We start from the raw sequence: 18862 nt of genomic DNA, 5'->3' as shown, positions 1-18862 counted from the left end.
CCAGATGTCCACATGCAGGGTGGCCTAGAGAAGGACATCAGAGGCCAAGCAGGATGAAGAGGGTGTCAGTAAGGGGCAGGGTTGGCAACAGTAATGGAAAATTGACTATAGGGGTGAATGACCAAATGAGATAGTCTTTCAAGTATAGTGAAAGCCAGGGTTCTCTCTGTTGCAAACATGGGAAGGGAGAAAAGTGGAAACTATCCCATAGTATTAGATTTGATTCAAGAGCATTGTAAACACATGCTCATGTTCTAGCTCTGCCCACTGAGAGGGCCTGGGAAGAGCAACAGCCCAGTAGCTCTGAGCACATGTGGCTCCCAGATCCCAGCTTCTGAGTGTTACTCTCCACTGAAAGACACTACGGTTCTTGGAAGAAATGCCTGTTTTCAAGGCAGGAGCAGAGAAAGTACAAAACGAGACTGGCAATGAAGGGCCCAAAGAATGATGGAGGCAAAAGGGCACAGAAGCCAGCTTGAAGAGCCTTGGATAATCTGAACATCCAGATACATGTTAGTAAGAGATTATAACCCATCGAGTAAAAGGCAAATCCATGAGTCAGCAAGCTATGGCCATGGATCAAATCCAGACTGCTGTCTGTTTTTGTATGGGCCACAAGAGTGGTTTTTATAGGGGAACACCTGTAATTAGTATGATAATAGGGAACGCTAACTTTGATTTAACAATTAAATCTAATCTCTCCCCAACCAAGGGTAGAATTCCATTCTCATTAGGAGACCTGCCTTAAAAAAAGAGTACTCAATAATTACATTTTTAATTTCATCAATGAAAATCTGCAGAAAAAATTTTGCCCCTCTTGTTATAGTAGTACCTACATAAGGGGCACCTGGGTGGCTCAGTTAAGCATCTGAATCTTGATTTCATCTCAGGTCATGATCTCTGGGTCCTGAGATCAAACCCCACATCGAGCTCTAACCTAGCGTGGACCCTGCTTGAGATTCTGTCTCTCCCTCTCCCCTCTTCCTGCCAGTGCTCGCTCTCTCCCAGAAATAGTTAATTGATTTATTTTTTTTTTAAAGTACCTACATAATATCCTCAACTTTGCCTCTTGCAAAACCTAAAATATTTATTATCTGGCCCTTTAAACACAGAGTTTGTTGACTTCTGGTCTAAACTAATATAAAGAAATAAATTGCATGTCTGAAGAGGAATGGTATATCTAAATAGTTTCAAAGTATTTCTTAGTTACATAAAATACTTACTAGTTACAAAGGAATAAGGAAAATCACAGTTGTGGAGAAGCCTATCCGGTCTCAACTGTTGTGACTGGAGAAGACCCTTCAGCAAGGGGTGATGTAAGCTCAATGTAAATTGAGCTTCTTTTAGTAGGTTTCAATGAGACACAGATGACTCCTATAATATTTCTGCCAAAGACTCATAACCCGAGTCAAATCAAAAGGGATCAAAATAAATCCACAGTGAAAGACATCACAAAATAACTGGTCTATGATCCTCAAACGTGTCAAGGTCATGAAAGTCAAGGAAAAACTGAGGAACCAATCCAGATGGAGGAGATTAAAGAGATACAGCAGCAAAATGCAACACATGATTCCAAACTGGATACTTTTGCTGTAAAGGAGATTCTTGGACAAATGGCCGAACAAAATAGAAAAACAAAAACCCTTCAGAATAATTATTTTTAAAACAAGGTATGTAAGCATCTTTTAAAGTAAAAATAATTACATAATTTACAAGGAAACAAAGTAAAGTTATGTATAAAATGTAATAGATATGAATAATTAATGGAAAATGAAAGTTAAGAGTTTCAAAGGAAAAAAAAAAACCACCAGAGGGGAAAGGTATACAAAAATAAAGTGTCTTAATGAACAAACAAGAACAAAACAGCTAGACATGAGCAAGCAGTTTATTTACATCAGTATACTTCCCCATCAAGAAGAAGAATCAAAATGACAAAAACGGCTAAAGAACATGGAATTGAGTCGGGGGCAATGTCACCAAAAGAAGGAGAAAAAGAAGAAAATAGCAAAAGTAGAAAAAGATCCAAGGGCTAAACCATATTTTTCTGGCCTGCAGGGAGAAACTAGAGCCCAAAGGAAAAACTAAAGAAAGAGTTTAATATCTCCTTCAACTCAGGAAGTGAACATGCATCTGAGGCATGCCTCCTGGGAGGAGAGCCTGGGGAGACCACACTACTTTGGCCTCACAATCCCCCGGAAGGCTCTTACCCAGCTCTTGGGTATTTCTGGAAACAGGGGAAAGAGGGCCATTCCATTGCCTCAGCAGGGTCACATATGCACAAGAACCCAGGAAGAGATGAATGGCCAGGTCTTACTAGAAACAAAAATTGGAGGATGTTCATAGGCCTTTGCGCTGGTGCTCCACCACGAAAATGACTACTGTAGACTGAATGTTTGTGTGCCCCCTGCCCATTCCTAGGTTGAAATCCTAACTTCTGATAGGATGGTATTAGGAGGGGGCCCTCTGGGAAGTGATTAGGTCATGAGAGGAGAGCGCTCACAGACAGTGTTAGTGCCCTTACAAAAGAGACTCCAGAGAGCTCCCTCCCACTTCCGTCTACAGCAGGAAGTTGGCCATCTATGAGCCAGGAAGTGGGCTTTTATGGGACACCAGATCTGCCAGTGCCATAATCTCAGACTTCCCACCCTACAAAACCATGAGAAATCAATGTTTGTTACTGAGGCACCCTGTCTATGGGATTCTGTTTCAGCAGCCCAGACAGTTACTCTACAGTTATGCTTCTCAACCCAGGTCCTCTTTTCTTGTTCAGCCACAGCTTTCCAGGCTACACCATGGAGATTCAGAGATGGATGTGGATATGAGTAGCAAGATGCTAAAACACGACTCTTTCTCCCACAGTTTTGATGGGAGCCCAAAAGTTTAGCACAAAACAATAGGTGCAAAGCAACCCCATGTGGCAGAGTGAGGAGCCAAGCCGCCAGGCAGGACTTGCAAAGGAGATAAATGAAAACCCGTTTTGCAACCCTAAGTACCTCAATCCCCTAGAGGGTATTGAAGGGTTGAGACTGAAGTTGGGGGAGGAGGAGTCAGAGACAGAGAGAGGTAGAGAAAAAAGAGGATTTAAGTTTTTGTAGAAAGCTATAGGAGTGTTGCCTAGGAGGGGAAGAGACCTTGCCCCAAACCAAGTGAGGAGGAGAATATGGAGACCATATGGAGAATATATAACAGGCAGGACCCATGCCTATGAAGGTATAAAAGGCAAGATACTGTGACTGGCTAGTACCTTGGCATAGTGGAGCAGAGGGAGCTGTGTTGGGAAGCCTCCGTTCCCTCATGATGGTAGGACCAATATCCTGATAGGAGCTTGGAATAGGGATGGTGGCTTGGGCATCTCCATAAAGAGACCCTTCCCAAGAAGACTGCTCAGAGGAACTTCAGGGCCCCAGAAAGAATCTGTGTGGTGTGGACCCCAGGATGCCCATGAGCTAAGTAAATGGAATAGTAAATGGGCAGCTGGAGGAAAGGCATGATCTGCATCAAGGAAGCTGCCATCAGAGAAACCCAACAGGAGCATCACCAAGAAACACTCATCAGATCCCAGAGAAGAATGGCGGCTCTAAGTACCCACCAAGGCCAGAAATCACTAGCTCTATGCTACAACAGTCAAGTAAGACCTTTCTATCTCTTCCATCTTTCTCCTCTCCGAGCAACGATCTGGGGAACCAAGGGGCAGCCTAGTGAGGTAAGGGAAGATGAGGAGATGAACAAGGCAAGGAAACAGGACAAGTGGACCACCATCCCTCCTGCCCCTGCAGCTTCCTGCCTGAAGCAGACAGGACTGAGAGAGAGAAGTCTTAATATTGTATGAAATTTAGAGTTTTGTTCCCCTAGACAGGGAAGAATTGATGTGTCAGGAGAAAGAGGGGCAGACCACAGTAGTGAAGGTCTTGAGTAGACAGGAGGAGAAGGGATCAACCCAATGTCTCAGGGAAGGGACCTGTCCCAATAGAACAGGCTGTTCAACCCATAGCTGGGACTTGGGGGTGAATTGACTGGGGAAATGTAGCTGATACCCCGGCAGTACTGAGCCTCATTTAGAGATGAGTTGTCTTGCATTAAGGAAAGGACCAGGCTATGCAGGGGTAGTTTTCTTCTGTTCATGTCTGCTTGCTTGGGAATGGTACAGAACAGAGTGCTGGGTCTACCAAGGTTTGGATTTTGCTGGGTAGATATGATGGAGGAAGACAGGGACATGCACAAGGGGTGAGTACACTGAAGACCCATAGTAACCACCTGGGGCAGGAGGGAGATGAAGACAAGAGGGGGCTGAGGGACACCAAATCACAGGGCCAACATCACAAATGTCCTGATGAGTATGAAGAACCATGGGGCTGATTGTGTCTATAAGCAGCCATCACAGATGACCCTCAAATGGAAGACACAAATCCGTTAGCACTGCTCACGCCTACCTCTCTACCCTTTAAACCCTTCAGAGGCTTCCCACTGTCTATTGTCTGATGTTCCTATTTCTGGCACACTCTATATGTCCTTCAACAAATTGCAAGAGCTGTGACTATAGCTCTGTTGTTGGTTCTGCAATGCCACTCAATGGATTTTTCCCTCAGGTTTCAGTCCCTATACTCTCTTTTTCTGCACACTGCCCTTTCTGGATCCGTGTGCCTTCGATAAAGCTCAGTCATTTTTCAGAAAGTCGGAGCTGGGTGTAGAGGCGTAGACCCCCTCAACCCCAGCTGGGGAACATGTTCTCCCTCTCATGAGCAAATGCTTCCCACAGCAGAGCTTTGGGAGACAAATAGTATCCCGGCTCCTTTAGGTGGGGTCCAGGAAATAAGAGGGAGACACAATAGTCACAGACCCTCCAGGACCCTCCAGCTAAGGGAGCAAAGTGTTGAGACCCAGGGAGCAAAGTGTTGAGACATCAGGGAGCTCCCACCAGAGAACCATCCTCCCATCCAAGTACTAACCAGGCCCGACCCTACTTAGCTTCCGAGATCAGTGGAGAACCATCCTTAGAGTACAAGGGTTTCGAGGGAACAAAACCAGTAGTTGTCATGTAATCTTGATGGCGTCAGCTGAAGCACATAGGATTTAGAGCTGGCTGGGGAAGGTGGAGACTCCTGATCTGTGTGTTGAGCTATGCTGGTCAACTACACGTGGTAAGTAGACTACCCTCCCCCCCACCTCCCCCCCACCTCAAGAGTGTTTTTCTTTTTTCTTTTTTTAAAAGATTTTATTGATTTATTTGAGAGAGTGACAGTGAGAGAGAGCATAAGGGAGAAGATCAGAGGGAGAAGCAGACTCCCCATGGAGCTGGGAGCCCAATGCTTGACTCGATCCCGGGACTCCAGGATCATGACCTGAAAGGAAGACAGTTGCTTAACCAACTAGGCCACCCAGGCGCCCTCCAAAAGCGTTTTTCAACCTCTTTTCTCTCTCAAGTGGGTGTCTATTCCACCGTCCGAAGACAATCTCCTTAAGGAAATGGAGCCCATTCTAAGCCTCCCTTGGTGGTGTGGCCATGGCTTTTAATGGGAGCGGTTCTAACACCAGTGCATTTATCCCCAGACTCTAAGTGAAAAAGGAGCTCTGGCCCCGTACTCTGAAGCCAGCCCACACTGGCTCACAAGATTGAACTGTCCAATTTTCAGGACCTTGTGAGCTGCTTGTTAAAGGCATACATCATTTGGAATTAAGTTATAGGAGTTTAATGTGACAATATCACATTAAAAAACAAAGATAATAAATCCTGAGAGATAGTAACAAAGATAAGAAATAATGAAAATTCATCATGCACTGATTATTTTACTGTGTTTTATTATTATCTGTGCTCTTGAGTTTATATACATGGGTTGTATGTCTATGGCAGAAATACTGGAAGTTGGAGCCCCACTGAGCATCTCCCCCCTAACTCCGTGTTCAGTGATTTCAGTTTTGGCAGCTCCAAAGGGGCAGTGGGGAACAGCGCTCACACCCCTGGTCCCCAGAGAGCTGGAGTCGCACTGCTGGCCTCCAGGGGCCCCAGGGACCCGAGGAAGCGCCCTTAGAATGACTGCCACACCGCCCTGCCATTTTTTTCTGCCCTTTCCCCACTCCCTCCTCTCTGCAGGGAGGGGACAAAGCTGCATTTACTTGGAGGGCATCTCGGCCAGATGGTCTCCCTCAGACAGCAGTGCTCTGAGGAGCTGGCTGAGGAAATATTTTCCCAGCTCTGCCTGGTTTCCTTTTGAATGGGAACAAAATCAGTTCTAAGGAATGCAGCCGGTAGGTCAGTAAATAGGGTGGCTGTGATGTGAGTTCCAGCCGAAATAAAGCAAACTTATGAGTCTGGTTTGTGTAAAAAACAAACTTATAAATTCAGATTTTCCTCCCATCCTGCCCTCCCGGCTCTTTCCTCTCACAGGACACGGTCTGTGCCTGCACTGCCCTCCCTCTTCCCCAGGGACGCCACCGGCACCTGGTTGTTCCTTGGCTCTAGGACAGGAGAAACTTGCTCTCTTCTGGACACGTGTTTCCAGTAGTGAGCTCTTTACTTCTCCTTCCGTCGTGGACATGGCTTAGGCACCATGGGACTCTTTCAAGGGCCCACGTTCCAGAACCCATTGCTCTGAATTAGAACAACCCTCCAGCCCCAGTTCCATGCAAAGCTCAGTCATTTCACTCAAGGGCCAAGTATAGGACAGGGAAGAGATGGGGCAACCTAGCAAGTTGGGAATTCTGATTTCTGATCGTCCCGGAAAATAAATACACAGCTGTCTTTTCTACCCCAAAACCTGTTGGTGAATTAGCCACACTAAAGACACCCTATGGACATGTGCTCCATGCTAGGACATGCCAACGACCTGCAGAAAAAGCTTGATTTACTAGCTTCTACTCGTTCGTATGTACGTGTTAGTGTGTAGGGCAGTCATCATCATGAACCCAAATATCTACAGGTAGACAGGGGTATGTGTGTAGATGAGCATATGTGAGGACCATGTGGTAGGTGTTGGTGTTTAAACGTGTCCAGAACAACGTGTGCAGCTGTGAGTTCCTCTGCCCGCACCTCTGTGTATGCAGACATGATCACGTGTGTGTGTGGCAGGAAGCCCAGTGACATCCACAAACCTCGTTCAAATGCTTGGAGAATGCCACCATCTTCTAAAAATAGAGGAACTGTAACATTTTGAAGAAAGGATTTCTTTTAATAAAAACACACCCAGGGACGTCTGGGTGTCTCAGTCGTTAAGCTTCTGCCTTCTGCTCAAGTCATGGTCCCAAGGGTCCTAGGATGGAGCCGTACACCAGGCTCCCTGCTCGGCGGGAAGCCTGCTTCTCCCTCTCCCACTCTCCCTGCTTGTTTCCTTCTCTCACTGTTTCTCTCTTTGTCAAATAAATAAATAAGATCTTAAAAACAAACAAACAAAACCCACCCAAACATATTTCTTTTTAAAGACTCCGCATGTATTATTAGAAAATACCAAATATTTGGTATTTGATCTTTTCCAGGGACAGATTTCATCATTTTAAGCTGGAAGTTCTTTAGAGGGTCAGTCCTAAGGGGAAGGAGGAGAGGCCACGGCCCCTGAAGGGGCAGGTTTCAATGTAGCAGGCTTCCCTTGCTTCTTTCCAGCTGTTACCAGCTGTTTCTGAAGTATTTTGGGCCTCCTCCCACTGTAAAGATAAGGAACTGGTCTCCAGCTGTAGATCCATTTGGCACATGGGCAAGGGATCAGGGGTCCATACCCTTCTTCCTTTTGAGGACAAGGAAACACAAAGACGACCTGAAATCATGTTGCAGCAGAATGAGGTTAGAACCAGGGAAGAATGTCTACTTCTTAAGGGCCATGAGATTTTCTGCAGTGTTTGTGGCATCTCCTCCAGAAGATTCTAAGAGGAGACTCATTGCTCTATGATGTGAATTACAAGGAGGGTCACGGAGAGGCATGCGATCAGGAGGATGGCCTCTGGAAGTTTGAACAGTACAATAAGTTCTGTCTATTGGGCCTTTGTTACGGCAGCATGGAGTGAAGGTTTTGTGTGTATCAAGTCATTCAATCACCACAACTGTATAAAGGTAATTATTACCTCTAGTTCACACAAGAGGAAATGAGACGCAAAGAGGTAGACATGTGGCCAAGGTCATGGAGTTAACAATGGATTACACGATGGATCCAAGGTTCACACCCGGGTGGTCTGGCTCCAGAGTCTATGCTGGTAGCCATTAGGCCACCTTAGTCCTGCCAACTCAGCTCCATGGCTCTGTGTCACTTCAGAGAAGTCCCCATCTCTTCTTAGTGCTCACATCCAGAAGCGTAAGGCTAAACCAGGCAGACATCAAAGGTTCCCAACTACCAGGAGAGCTTTCAGATGTGTGCGTTCATGCCATGAAAACCCTAAGTTGGAAGGGAACCTTGGCAAGTCACCTGTCCTCATGGGTTGAGGTTGGGAAGTTTATGCAGGCAGGAAACTAACATGTACGGAACCCCTAGTATCTAACAGCTGTTCAGCTCCTCGTCTTTCTCAATGACCAGCATCTCTCAGTCACCAGGTCTTGCCATAAACCCTTAGTAACAAACCCTTTGTTTGTTGTTTCCCCCACAGCTGAAAAGTCTGTCTTACATGAAAGCCTCCCAAGACACGGACTTCTTCTAAGGAAAACTGCCCTGCCTCCAGCCCCTGTAAGCTTGTGGTTCAGTCTCCCTGGATACAGTTGCCTTGAGGCAAAGGTGACCCAGTGGCAGCCAATTCACAGAAGGGCCAGCCCAGGCTAACAAGGTGAACTGAGATACTCATTTAAGGTCGCTTTCAGGAATCCAAGCTAGTGACTATTAGAAAAAGGAAGGGGTTAACCATGCAAGTTAAGGTGGAAAGATTAGGATATACCAAGAAGGGAATGGCCATGAAGGTCATGTGCAAACTGAGATTACAAGGGAGCAGAAACTGGGAGTGAACAACGGCTATAAGGGGGAGAGAAAGAGAGAGAGATGATGATGATGATGATGACGATGGAGAGACACAGAAACAGAATGTGGCTGAATCCCAATGGCCTTCTGGTTTCAGAACCACCATAAGCCCCTATCCTCAAGCAGCTTAAGTGATCTCTTTGCAACCTAAAGGCCTGCTTAGAATTCCGAAGTTTTCAAATTGTCCATATTTTTTATATCGTTAGAATTCAGAATTGATGTTATCCCATAATAAGTCTTTGGTTGATTTGTGTTTTAAAATGCCATTTTGAGTGGGGGAAAATATTAGGAAAGTAGGAAAATGTCACAGAACACGAGCTGTATCTTACCTATGTCTGCAACAACCACATCTCACATGCATTAAGAGTTGTGACAAACACAGATTATTGTAGTATTTAGGGTCCATAATCAAAGGAGCGAGACTGATACAAAGTGAAGGTCAAGCAAAGCTTTATTTTGTACCAAGCATCGAGAATCAAACTGACCGGTCAAGGGCCGTCTCTTGCAAAGAGGCAACCCCTCCCAGCCTCACAGACTAACTTTTATAGAGGTAGTTTAGCCGGGCTATACACCGGTGGCCAATGAGATTGCAATACACAAAGAAAACTGCACAGTCATGTAAGGTCACACATAGGCGGCCAATTGAATTACAGTTCACCCTAGTAGATATATGCGTGCCCCACTGATTGGATGTCTCTATCTGGCCTGACCCGCCCTTGTATCTGGGCTTTGCAAGTAAGTTCCTTTGGGAGGGGCAGGGTCAATCTAAGTTTACTGTATAAGGTCAATCTAAGTTTACTGCATAAACAACAAAATGGCTCCCTCTTATTAAGTAGGCCCTTACAGTAGTGTTTTACTTACCTGCCACATTGACTTGGGTATGATAAAAATCTGGCATGTCATTCATGTGAATGCCCTCTATTGCGAAGTGCAGCACGTGGCAGTGGGAAACAGATGAGAATCACAGTGGATATTCTTATAGGTGGTTTCACAGGGAGTCTGACAGAGACACAAAATGCTAAGACCCACCCCTGCCGAAGATTCGCAATTGGAACATGTCAGAAACAGGATAAAAATTTAGATCTTGACTTTACCTTCCAGGAGTTTGATGGGCTAGAAATTCTGAAGGCTTCTGCAACTACACAACCAATCTTGCACAAAATATAATTATTATTTCAATGCCAGGTTCATAGTAAATGATTCTATAAGGACTGAAAAAGGCCTTAAAAGCCATGAGCTAAAACCAGTACTGGGAATGTTGAGCATAAGTTAAAGGTGAAGATTGTCCAGATGAACAATAGAACTGTAGAAGACCAAGCCTTGGGCCATCAACAAATTAGGGAGCTGAACCCAAGATGCTGAGGTTAAGTGAAGGACCCCGGGGATAACAGAAACCCTGGTCAGGAGTGCCCTTGCTTCCAGCAGGAATAAATGCAAATTCTCACTAAGGAAAGCATCTTCAGGTTAGTTCTGCAGGTTTTCCAGAAATTAAATCAGCCAACTAGGAGATCACAATCAAAGATCACCAAACACATAAGCAATAAACCACCACAGCAAGCATAGACCCCTGCCTCCCCACAAGGGCTTCAGGTATTGAAACAATCAGATACAGAATAGAAAGTCATGGTATAAAAAACATTAAAAGAAATTGAAAAAGGAGTGACAAAGGAGGGAATTACATACCACCAGAAGTGACCAGGCATGTTTGAGAAAAGAACCAAAAAAATATTTTGTAGGTGAAACACTATATATATATATATATATATATATATATATATATATATAAACACACACACACACACACCATATATACACCATATATATATATATATTATATACATACATATACACCATATATATATATGTATATATATATATATATATAATTTATTTTTTTTTAGGAAATATTTTCTTTTGAAGTAATCTCTACACCCAACATGGGGCTTGAACTTACAACTCTGAGATCAACTCCGTCTCTACTGATGGAACCCTCCAGGCACCCCTTGGTAAAACACCCTAAAGAGTTTAAACAGGAAATGAGAAATCGCTGTGGAGAGAACAAGTGAAGTGTAAATACAGAACAAAGAGAGAGAACATATGAAAAGCATTAAGCAAGAATGGAGGATAGAATGAAAAAACTGAATAAACATTAACAAGAATCCCAGGAGAAAGGAGAGTGAATGGAGGAAAGAGAACATTTGAAGAGAATTTTCCAGAACCGAGGAACAACATGAATCCAGAGAGGATTACAACATGTACCAGGCAGAATGAACACACAGAAACTCACACTAGACCCATTTCAAGGAATAAGAAAGGCCAGGAGAGGATCTTGCCACCAAGAACAGAGAGAAGCGAAATCACCAGTGAAGGCGTGACACGTAGACTACCTCAGACTTCCCAACAACAATGATGGAAGCCATAGGCAGTGGAGTCATCTTGAGGGGAAAAACCCTCTCAACCTGCAATCGCACACACAGAAATATTATTCCCAGTCGAGGGTGAAATAAAGACATTTTCAGAAGTCAGACTCCAGGGTTCATGCTTCTTCCTCTGGATTATTACTGGTAGTTCTCAGCTACTTCCAGATCTACCATCGTACTTCAAGAATTCCCTTCCCGGCCATTGTTCTTGATTCTTCTATGTCCTCCTGCCTTAGCTATTTCTCCTGAGGTCCGAGCACGTTCGTGAAGAGAACACGCGTGTGCTTGTTTTTGAGGGAGGGCCTGGCCTAAAGCCTGGGGGAATTTTCTGTCAGGAAAGGCTCCAAGGAAGCCAAGGCTTCGCTGGGGAACCCTCCTCCCAACAGTCTGGGACTGAGAAGGAGCTCAAGCCAAGCAGAGGGAGGCAGTCACGGAACATACCACAAAGGCCCCCAAAGTCCCTTCTAGAAAACTTCCAGGCTCCTAAGAGCCCACCACTTGGTAAACACTGAACCTTTAAATACCATCTTACTGGAGTGAACAGAACCTTGCAGGCGATGAGCTCAGTGCTCCCTCTGGGCCGTGGGGAGGGGGGGGCTGGCTGCGATTTGCCTTCTGTTTTCCCAAGGTCAGAAGTGACTTTGTAGTTTCCTAGGCTGTTTCCTTTCAGATCAGCACTAGGCTTTTAACGAAACGTTTTCTCCTCCCAGAAATGCTCCAAACTCTCAGCTAAACCTCCTGGCCTTAGATCACAGGCCCCCCGCCCCGCCCCTCCACCCCTAGGAGTAACTTTGAGGGTGACTGACTGGCTTTTTAACATTTGTTGGTGCAAATATTTGAATTAGCTAACATTTGAATCCATTGATGTTATTGCTTTCTAGGGGTTGGCATTTCTTGAAGGACTTTTCTGGTCCTCCACAGAAGAGGCAAGCTTGTCCTCTCAGAGGGGGGGAGGAAATTCAGGAGCCAAACAAGGGGACAAATGGAGAGGTTGCAGAGAAAAAGGGAGTTCCGACAAGCCAGTGGAAGGGCCGCCCTGTCCCTCCCAGGACCCGTATCTCAGCCTCCCCAGGTGTGTTATCTCTCTCTCTCACTTCTTCCCCTCCCCTGTCCTGCTCTGGGCCAGCCTATACCGCTACTCCGTTCCCACCCTAACAGTCCCGCTCCTCCCCTTCTTCCAAGACTCCTGGATGAGGAGGGACATCCCCCCACAACCTAGACCTTGCTGCATCCTCTTTTTACCTTTAAGTCTCTCAGGCTGGGGCCCCTGGAAGTCCTACCCTCACTCCCTGCATTGCATAAGATAACACTAAGTGCTATCACAAATAAACCTAAAAATACATATGGCTCCAATTGGTGGAAATATATTTCTTGTTCATGTAAAGTCCAAAAAGGGCCTTCTGGACTAGCAGGAAGGCCTCCTCTGAGCCGTGGCTGGCATCCAGGTTCCTTCCATCCTACAATCCCACCACCTCCGGCCCCCGCCTCTCTAGGGACCAGAGGAAAGTCACACAGGTCTAGGCACCAGAGACCTTTACGGGCCAGACCCCCAAGTAGTGCTTCTCCTCACTGCATTGGCTGGAACCCAGTCACGTGGCCATGGGGCCTCCCCAGGGAGGCTGGCATGGGTAGGGAGCTGTCTCCCATCCCTGCACCCCTCACTTTAATATTTTGCTTGCCACATCATTACTGGCTCCCAGTTAAGGCAGGGTCTGCTGTTCAGAGAACCTCAACTGCTTCACTCACTTCTCTAGACAGGAGAGACATGAGATGTCCCCTCCAGGTCACTTCTAAGGATGTGGGCGTGGCTCTCTTGAGAAGTATGCTGAGGCCTTGAGGGCTCTTGAGTGCCGGGACCAGCTCACAGGTGCGAGCAGGTGGCATTAGTTCGTTTATTGACCGCCCCACGGCATCATTTTATGTTTATTTCCCTAGTGAGCCTGTGTCTCAAAGGCCAGCGCTGTCGCCCTTGGGATGTTGGTCCCCCTTCCCTGTCCACTTTACCCCTCTGCGCTCAGCTTCTACTCACCTAGCTGATACTGGTTGATTTGTAGAGCAGAGCTGTCCTCTGTAAGATCAGGGAGAAGGAGCAGACCATAAAAGGCTCCACAAGGCAGCCTTGTGACCTAGGCAACACTGAGGCTTGAAGGGTGACGTGGGTGACAGCTATGTTTTAGGAAGCAGCCTGCTACGGGGGGCCGGGGCTGTCATGGCTGCTGAGGGCAAGGAGTACAGCCAGAAGGCGGTAGGGGTCTTATCAAAGTGATAAAGAAATCTGGTCAGGGGCCTCCGCTTCTCCCTCGGCCACCCCCTCCACCGAGACTGGAGCACAGAAAGCTGAGGTCATGGCGTCCAGTTCACATTGATGGAGATCATTTGCCTTGACCCTCCCCATCACCACAAATTGGATCCATCCCTCCCCAATGGCCAAAAAAATGCAAAAAAAACCGTGTAAGTCCCTCCCGCAGGTCTGCTTCTGTTAGGGAACAGAGCCCCAGTTAATCCAGCCCCGAGTGGCAGGAGTGATAGACCCAGAAGGGCACGTCCTGGAACCTGAAAGGGGACACGCTTGGCCTCCGCAAAGCTCTCAGTCCTTGATGTCCATGAGAAACCCCTGGAGAGGTGGTTATAATTACAAAGTCCTGGACCCCAAGCCAGAGCCCCTGGATTCAAATCTCCTGTCATAGCAACCCCTTGGCTGCCTGGACAGCTCCCCCAGAGAATCGAGGTGTGCACAGAAGTCTGAGAACAACTGCCTGAGGGCAGTCTGTTCTACAGTCTGTGAGGAGAGATGCTGCGAGCGCCTCGCAGAGAGCACCCTCAGACTTCCACAGACTTCCACAACCAGAGGAGCAGCAGTGGGCGTGGCGATGGCCTGAGCACCTGCTGGCTCTTCCCCACGTGCCGCCTGCTATTGCTGAGGGTTTCACATCTGATTTCCTTTTCACAGGAACCCTATGAAGTAGGCACTACTGTTTTCCCCATTTTACAGATTAGGAGACTGAGGCATAGAGAGGAGTTTCCTCTGATCACAGAGCTGCTAAGCGACCTCAGAAAGTCTTGCCCCAAAGTCTCTGCGCTCAGCCATGATACCAAATATTCGCCCTGTCCTAACTGGACCTTTCTGTTTCTCCAGTAAGCATGGGGTTGAAAGAGGAGGAGGCCGGACAAAAGCCAACAAGACGAAGGTGGAAGGACCGTTGAGCTCCGTCTCTCCCAGGGAAGGACCAGAGACAGATGCCACCAGCCCCTGCCACACTACCCAGAGGTGACAGTGAAGGGATCAGAGAGGGGTGACAAGAAGGAGATGGCTCCTCCACCTCTATTTCAGTCCAGCCACCCAGGGAATACCTTTCTGCTTCTGAGGAACGGCACAGTCGGCCTTCTCTGCCTGCCCCATCCTTCTCTGCATCAACACCTGACCTCTGGAACCTTCGAGGCTCCCTGGGAAGTCTTGGCTAGCTGTCCACTCCAGCAGAGCTGACAGGGAATTTTTGACACTCTTTTGTAACTTTATATGTTCATATCTTTCTCTCGTCATGTGCTCCTAGAAAGCAGGGACTCCACTGTCCTGTCATTGTAGTCCCCATACGCGGCCCATCAGGACACTCAGCAAATGTTGCTGAAACAGATGAATGAGGGAGTGAAATGCTTATTGACCTCTACCATGAGACTGACACCCCTAGACCCTGTGGATCTATCAGGCTGTGAGGACATTGTTCCTGATCACAAGAAATGCCCGGTCCGGTTAAGAGGCACAGATGCCACCGCCCCCCACTGCTCCCACCAGATGAGTTGGAACTAGAGGCATCACTTGTCTGCTCTGTCCTGTGAGTCGGCCACTGCCCGGCTTTTATTTTTATCCTGGTAGAAAGGGCTTAAAAGCCGCTGGGGATATGTGATATGTGATATGTGATCCTGTTTCCTCCTGTCCATTTCCACAGAGATATTTTCTTTTTTTCTACCCATATTTTTGAGGTGGGTGATCACAATCTCAGTTGTACAGTTTTATAGCAGATAAGGTCCTTATGGCTGCTTTGGCTGATTGGCACCCGTTTTTTAAAATTTTCATTCCAGTAGAGTTAACATATAGTGTTCTGTTCAGATCAGGTGCTCAGTGCCCATCTCGGTACATGTGCTCTCGATCCCTTTAACCCATCTCACCTGTCCGCCCACCCACCCCCACTCTGGGGACCACCAGTGTGTTCTGCATGCAGACATCTTTAAATAGAAAGACCTAGGTCCTCCAAGTTTGGAGATGGGTGGGTGGGGGAGCCAGGGAGGAGGAGCTGGAAAGGCCACTTCCCAAGCTTCTCTGGGGTAGGGTAGGCGGTGGCCCATGGAGGAGGAGAGAAAATCTGACCAGGGCCCTGTGCCCCTGATGAAGAAATGCGGGGCTTCTCAGGGAACCAGCCTGGGAAGAGGCAGTGCTCCCAATGGGCGATTTTTAGTCTGGGTGCAGGTCCAAGGCTGCTCTCCACAGCTTTGCTATTTGCTGGGGTTGAGGGGGCTGTGAATGGAAGGAGCTGTCTTCCTCCTGCTCAGACCCCAGGAACCCTGAGACCAGACATGTCCCCCAGGCTGCCGCACGACATCCGTTTGGGCCCTCCATGTTGCCGAGCTCCAGGCTGCAGCTCCAGGACTGAACTGTGAGCCCATCACGACCCCTTCTGTCCTCAGATAGGAATGTGCACGGGCCTGAAGCAGCAGCCCAGGGTTGCAGAGGAACCAGACGCCCAAGGGCAGCACGGGTGGGAGATCTCGGGGTTAAGCCTGGCCTGAGCGGATGCACACTGTCTTCTGAAGGTTGAGATGAGGCACCAAGGTCAGGAGGCCCAGCCAGGGCCACAGAGGTCAAGAAGGAGGCAGAAGCATGGCCTCAATTTCCCCTATGGAAAAACTGGTGTCAGGACACAGGATGGAAAAATTAATGTGTCTCCCAGATCCTGGCTCTGTTATTTTTCTTCTGATCTCAGACGCTTCCCAAATGACTTGTCCAGGCCCAGCCAGTCCCTCAGCAGAGCCTAGGCAGATAAGGTTAGGGCTGAGAGGCCAAAACTACCAACAGGACTTGGGAGCCCCAAGGAACCCATTTGTCTGCTTTCTGGAATGTGTCATATATCAACCAGGTTGGCTCAACAGGTGGCCTCGCCTGGTCTCCACTTCAGCAGGGGCCACGCACAGTCTTGGGTCCCGGGTCTGGGCCCCGGGGCAGGAGGGATTAAAGCCACTGGAGCCCAGACCCCTGCGTCTGTGCATCAAGGCCCTGGCTGTTCATTTGCCTGACCTCGGCCAGGCTTGTGACAAGAAGCTTTCTGCCTTGCCTTTGAGATCCCTTTTCTTCTATCCTGAAGACCTAAGCGTCTCCATCAGTGCATTTTTTTAAAAAGATTTTATTTATTTGAGAGAGAGAGAGAGAGAGAGAGAGAGAACACACACAACTGGAGGAGAGGTGGAGGGAGAGGGAGAAGCAGGCCCCTTGCTGAGCAGGGAGCCAGATGTGGGGCTAAATACCTGGACCCTGGGATCATGACCTGAGCTGAAGGCAGACACTTCACCTCCTGAGCCACCCAGGCACCCCCCTCTCCACCAGTCTACACAGAGCTGTGTGTTCCTGCCCAGAGATGCCATGTTGCCCCGAGGCCCCCATGGTAGCCGTTGTTGGTCAAGCACACCACTCTTGCCTACTTTTTCTGCTGAACCCAGAGCTCAAATCCCCCTTGGCCCAGCACTCCAGTTAGTGACCACCGTCCACTAGACCTAGCATGGGAGCAGACACCAATTTATCCTCTCTGCTTTTTCCATTTCTTCCTCAAGACCTAGAGTCCCAAGAGCAGCTAAAGCCCCTCAACCGAATGGGCTGCCATGACTTCCTCATCTATCTGTGTAGCCCATGTCTCCTGTGCCCCACCTGCAGGGACAACCTAGTCCTTTTGCCTTGGTACCCCCAGGTCTAAGGGTCCCTGGCCCATCACCTGCTGTATCCCCTCTATGTTCTGCCTGCCAGTATAGACCCCTGCAGGTCCCCATGGTGGGCTCCCCTAGCAAGTGCCTGAGCCATGCCAGGGGCAGAGCGTGGCTCTTTTCTGTCTCCCTGTCCTGTGGGAGTTTGCCGGGCCAAGCCCCAGATAGGGTAAGATGCTCCAAGCAGCTAATAAGGAGTCCAGCTCCTTTCCCTCCTAATCTCAGAGGGAAATTGACATCAGCCATTGCAGGAAGAGGGGAACCATGGGGAGAAAGAAGATATAGGAGTCTTATCTGGTTCTGAACTCAAAGGCAAGGGAAGGGGGTAGCACCCCTTAATCAGGCTGAGCAAAGTCCCAGCATATAAGCAGGACCACCAGCTTTATCCGAGGTTGACCCCATTAAAAAAGCAAAGCACCTGATGGTCACTTACCTCGGAGGGCCCCAGCTGGCTCTCAGCAATGAACTCTCATTTCACAGGCCTTTTATCCTCTTGCTGCCAAGGACAGTGATGTCTCTCTCTATGTCACTGTCCTTGCTGTAACTGGGTTCAAAACCCATCTCCTCAGCATCCCTGATTGTGTCATTGGGGGTCCAATATAACAATGCAGATCTAAAGCATGGGTTTCCTAATCCTTGTGCCTCACCTCACCTGCAAGCCTCTTAAACAGGCAGATTCCTGGGCCCTGCTCTATTCTAAGAATCCCCTGCCTTTCAGGGCCTGAGACCCTGGCTCTAGACAGGTGTCCTTACTCTGCAGACCGCTGCCATCAACACCTGGAAACTTCTTATTAATGCAAATTCTCCCTCTGCCCCAGACTCATTAAATTAGAGATGCGGGAGATGGGACCACATAATCCTGTTTTTTTTCATCCCCAAAGATTTATTTATTTCAGAGAAAGAGAGAGAGAGACAGTAGGGGGAGAGGCAGAGGGAGAGGGAGACAAGCAGACTCTCTGCTGAGCTTAGAGCCCACCATGGGGCTCTATCTCACAACCCTGAGATCATGACCTGAACCGAAATCAAGAACCCGATGCCTGACTGACTGAGCCACTCAGGCGCCCCCACCACCACCCCCGCAATCTGGTTTTAACAACCCTCCAGCTGATACTGACGCACAGAGAAGTCGGAGAAGCCCTGTCCTAGGTGATTCTGAGACAGATCTAAGTTCGGGAGCCACTGATCCAAGAGGCCCTCTGGAATTCCAAATCCAGCTGTGGCTCCTTTGGGCCCGTCCAATGCAACCAGAGCAGTGGGGAGCAAAGACCGGGACATCGCTAGCCTTCCCTGGAGAACGATCTGTTGGAAGGGAGCTGCTGCCATGGACAGCTTCTCCGAGGCTGTTGGTGTACCGAGCGGCAATTTCTGCAGGCTGCCTGGCCCAAAGGCCTTCTGAAAGGTTCTATTCAGAGTTGTTAGATGAGTAAATATCACTGCTTTTTTCCTTTCCCCTGCACCTGGGGCTCTGACCAGAATGGTTGGCAGCTCCAACAGTGGCCCCAGGAAAGGGTCAGAGCAAGAGATCAATTCTCACCTGCTGGGGAGCTGGGCCCC

General features: G+C 48.0%; 1 long non-coding RNA gene across 1 annotated transcript in view; it reads left to right on the top strand.

Moving 5' to 3' along the window:
• Positions 1-16674, top strand: part of LOC131815143 (uncharacterized) — a 48405-nt gene extending 31731 nt beyond the window's left edge. The window contains exons 2-5 of the long non-coding RNA XR_009347590.1: positions 8563-8736; positions 10826-11845; positions 12226-12416; positions 14481-16674. This is a non-coding gene — a long non-coding RNA (uncharacterized LOC131815143). The remainder of the gene's footprint in view (positions 1-8562; positions 8737-10825; positions 11846-12225; positions 12417-14480) is intronic.
• The last annotated feature ends 2188 nt before the right edge of the window (positions 16675-18862 follow it).

This window comes from Mustela lutreola, chromosome 14 (genome assembly GCF_030435805.1).
Source record: "Mustela lutreola isolate mMusLut2 chromosome 14, mMusLut2.pri, whole genome shotgun sequence".
NCBI lineage: Eukaryota > Metazoa > Chordata > Mammalia > Carnivora > Mustelidae > Mustela > Mustela lutreola.
Note: the sequence above shows the minus strand (reverse complement) of the source record. Positions and strands in the feature narration are given on the sequence as shown.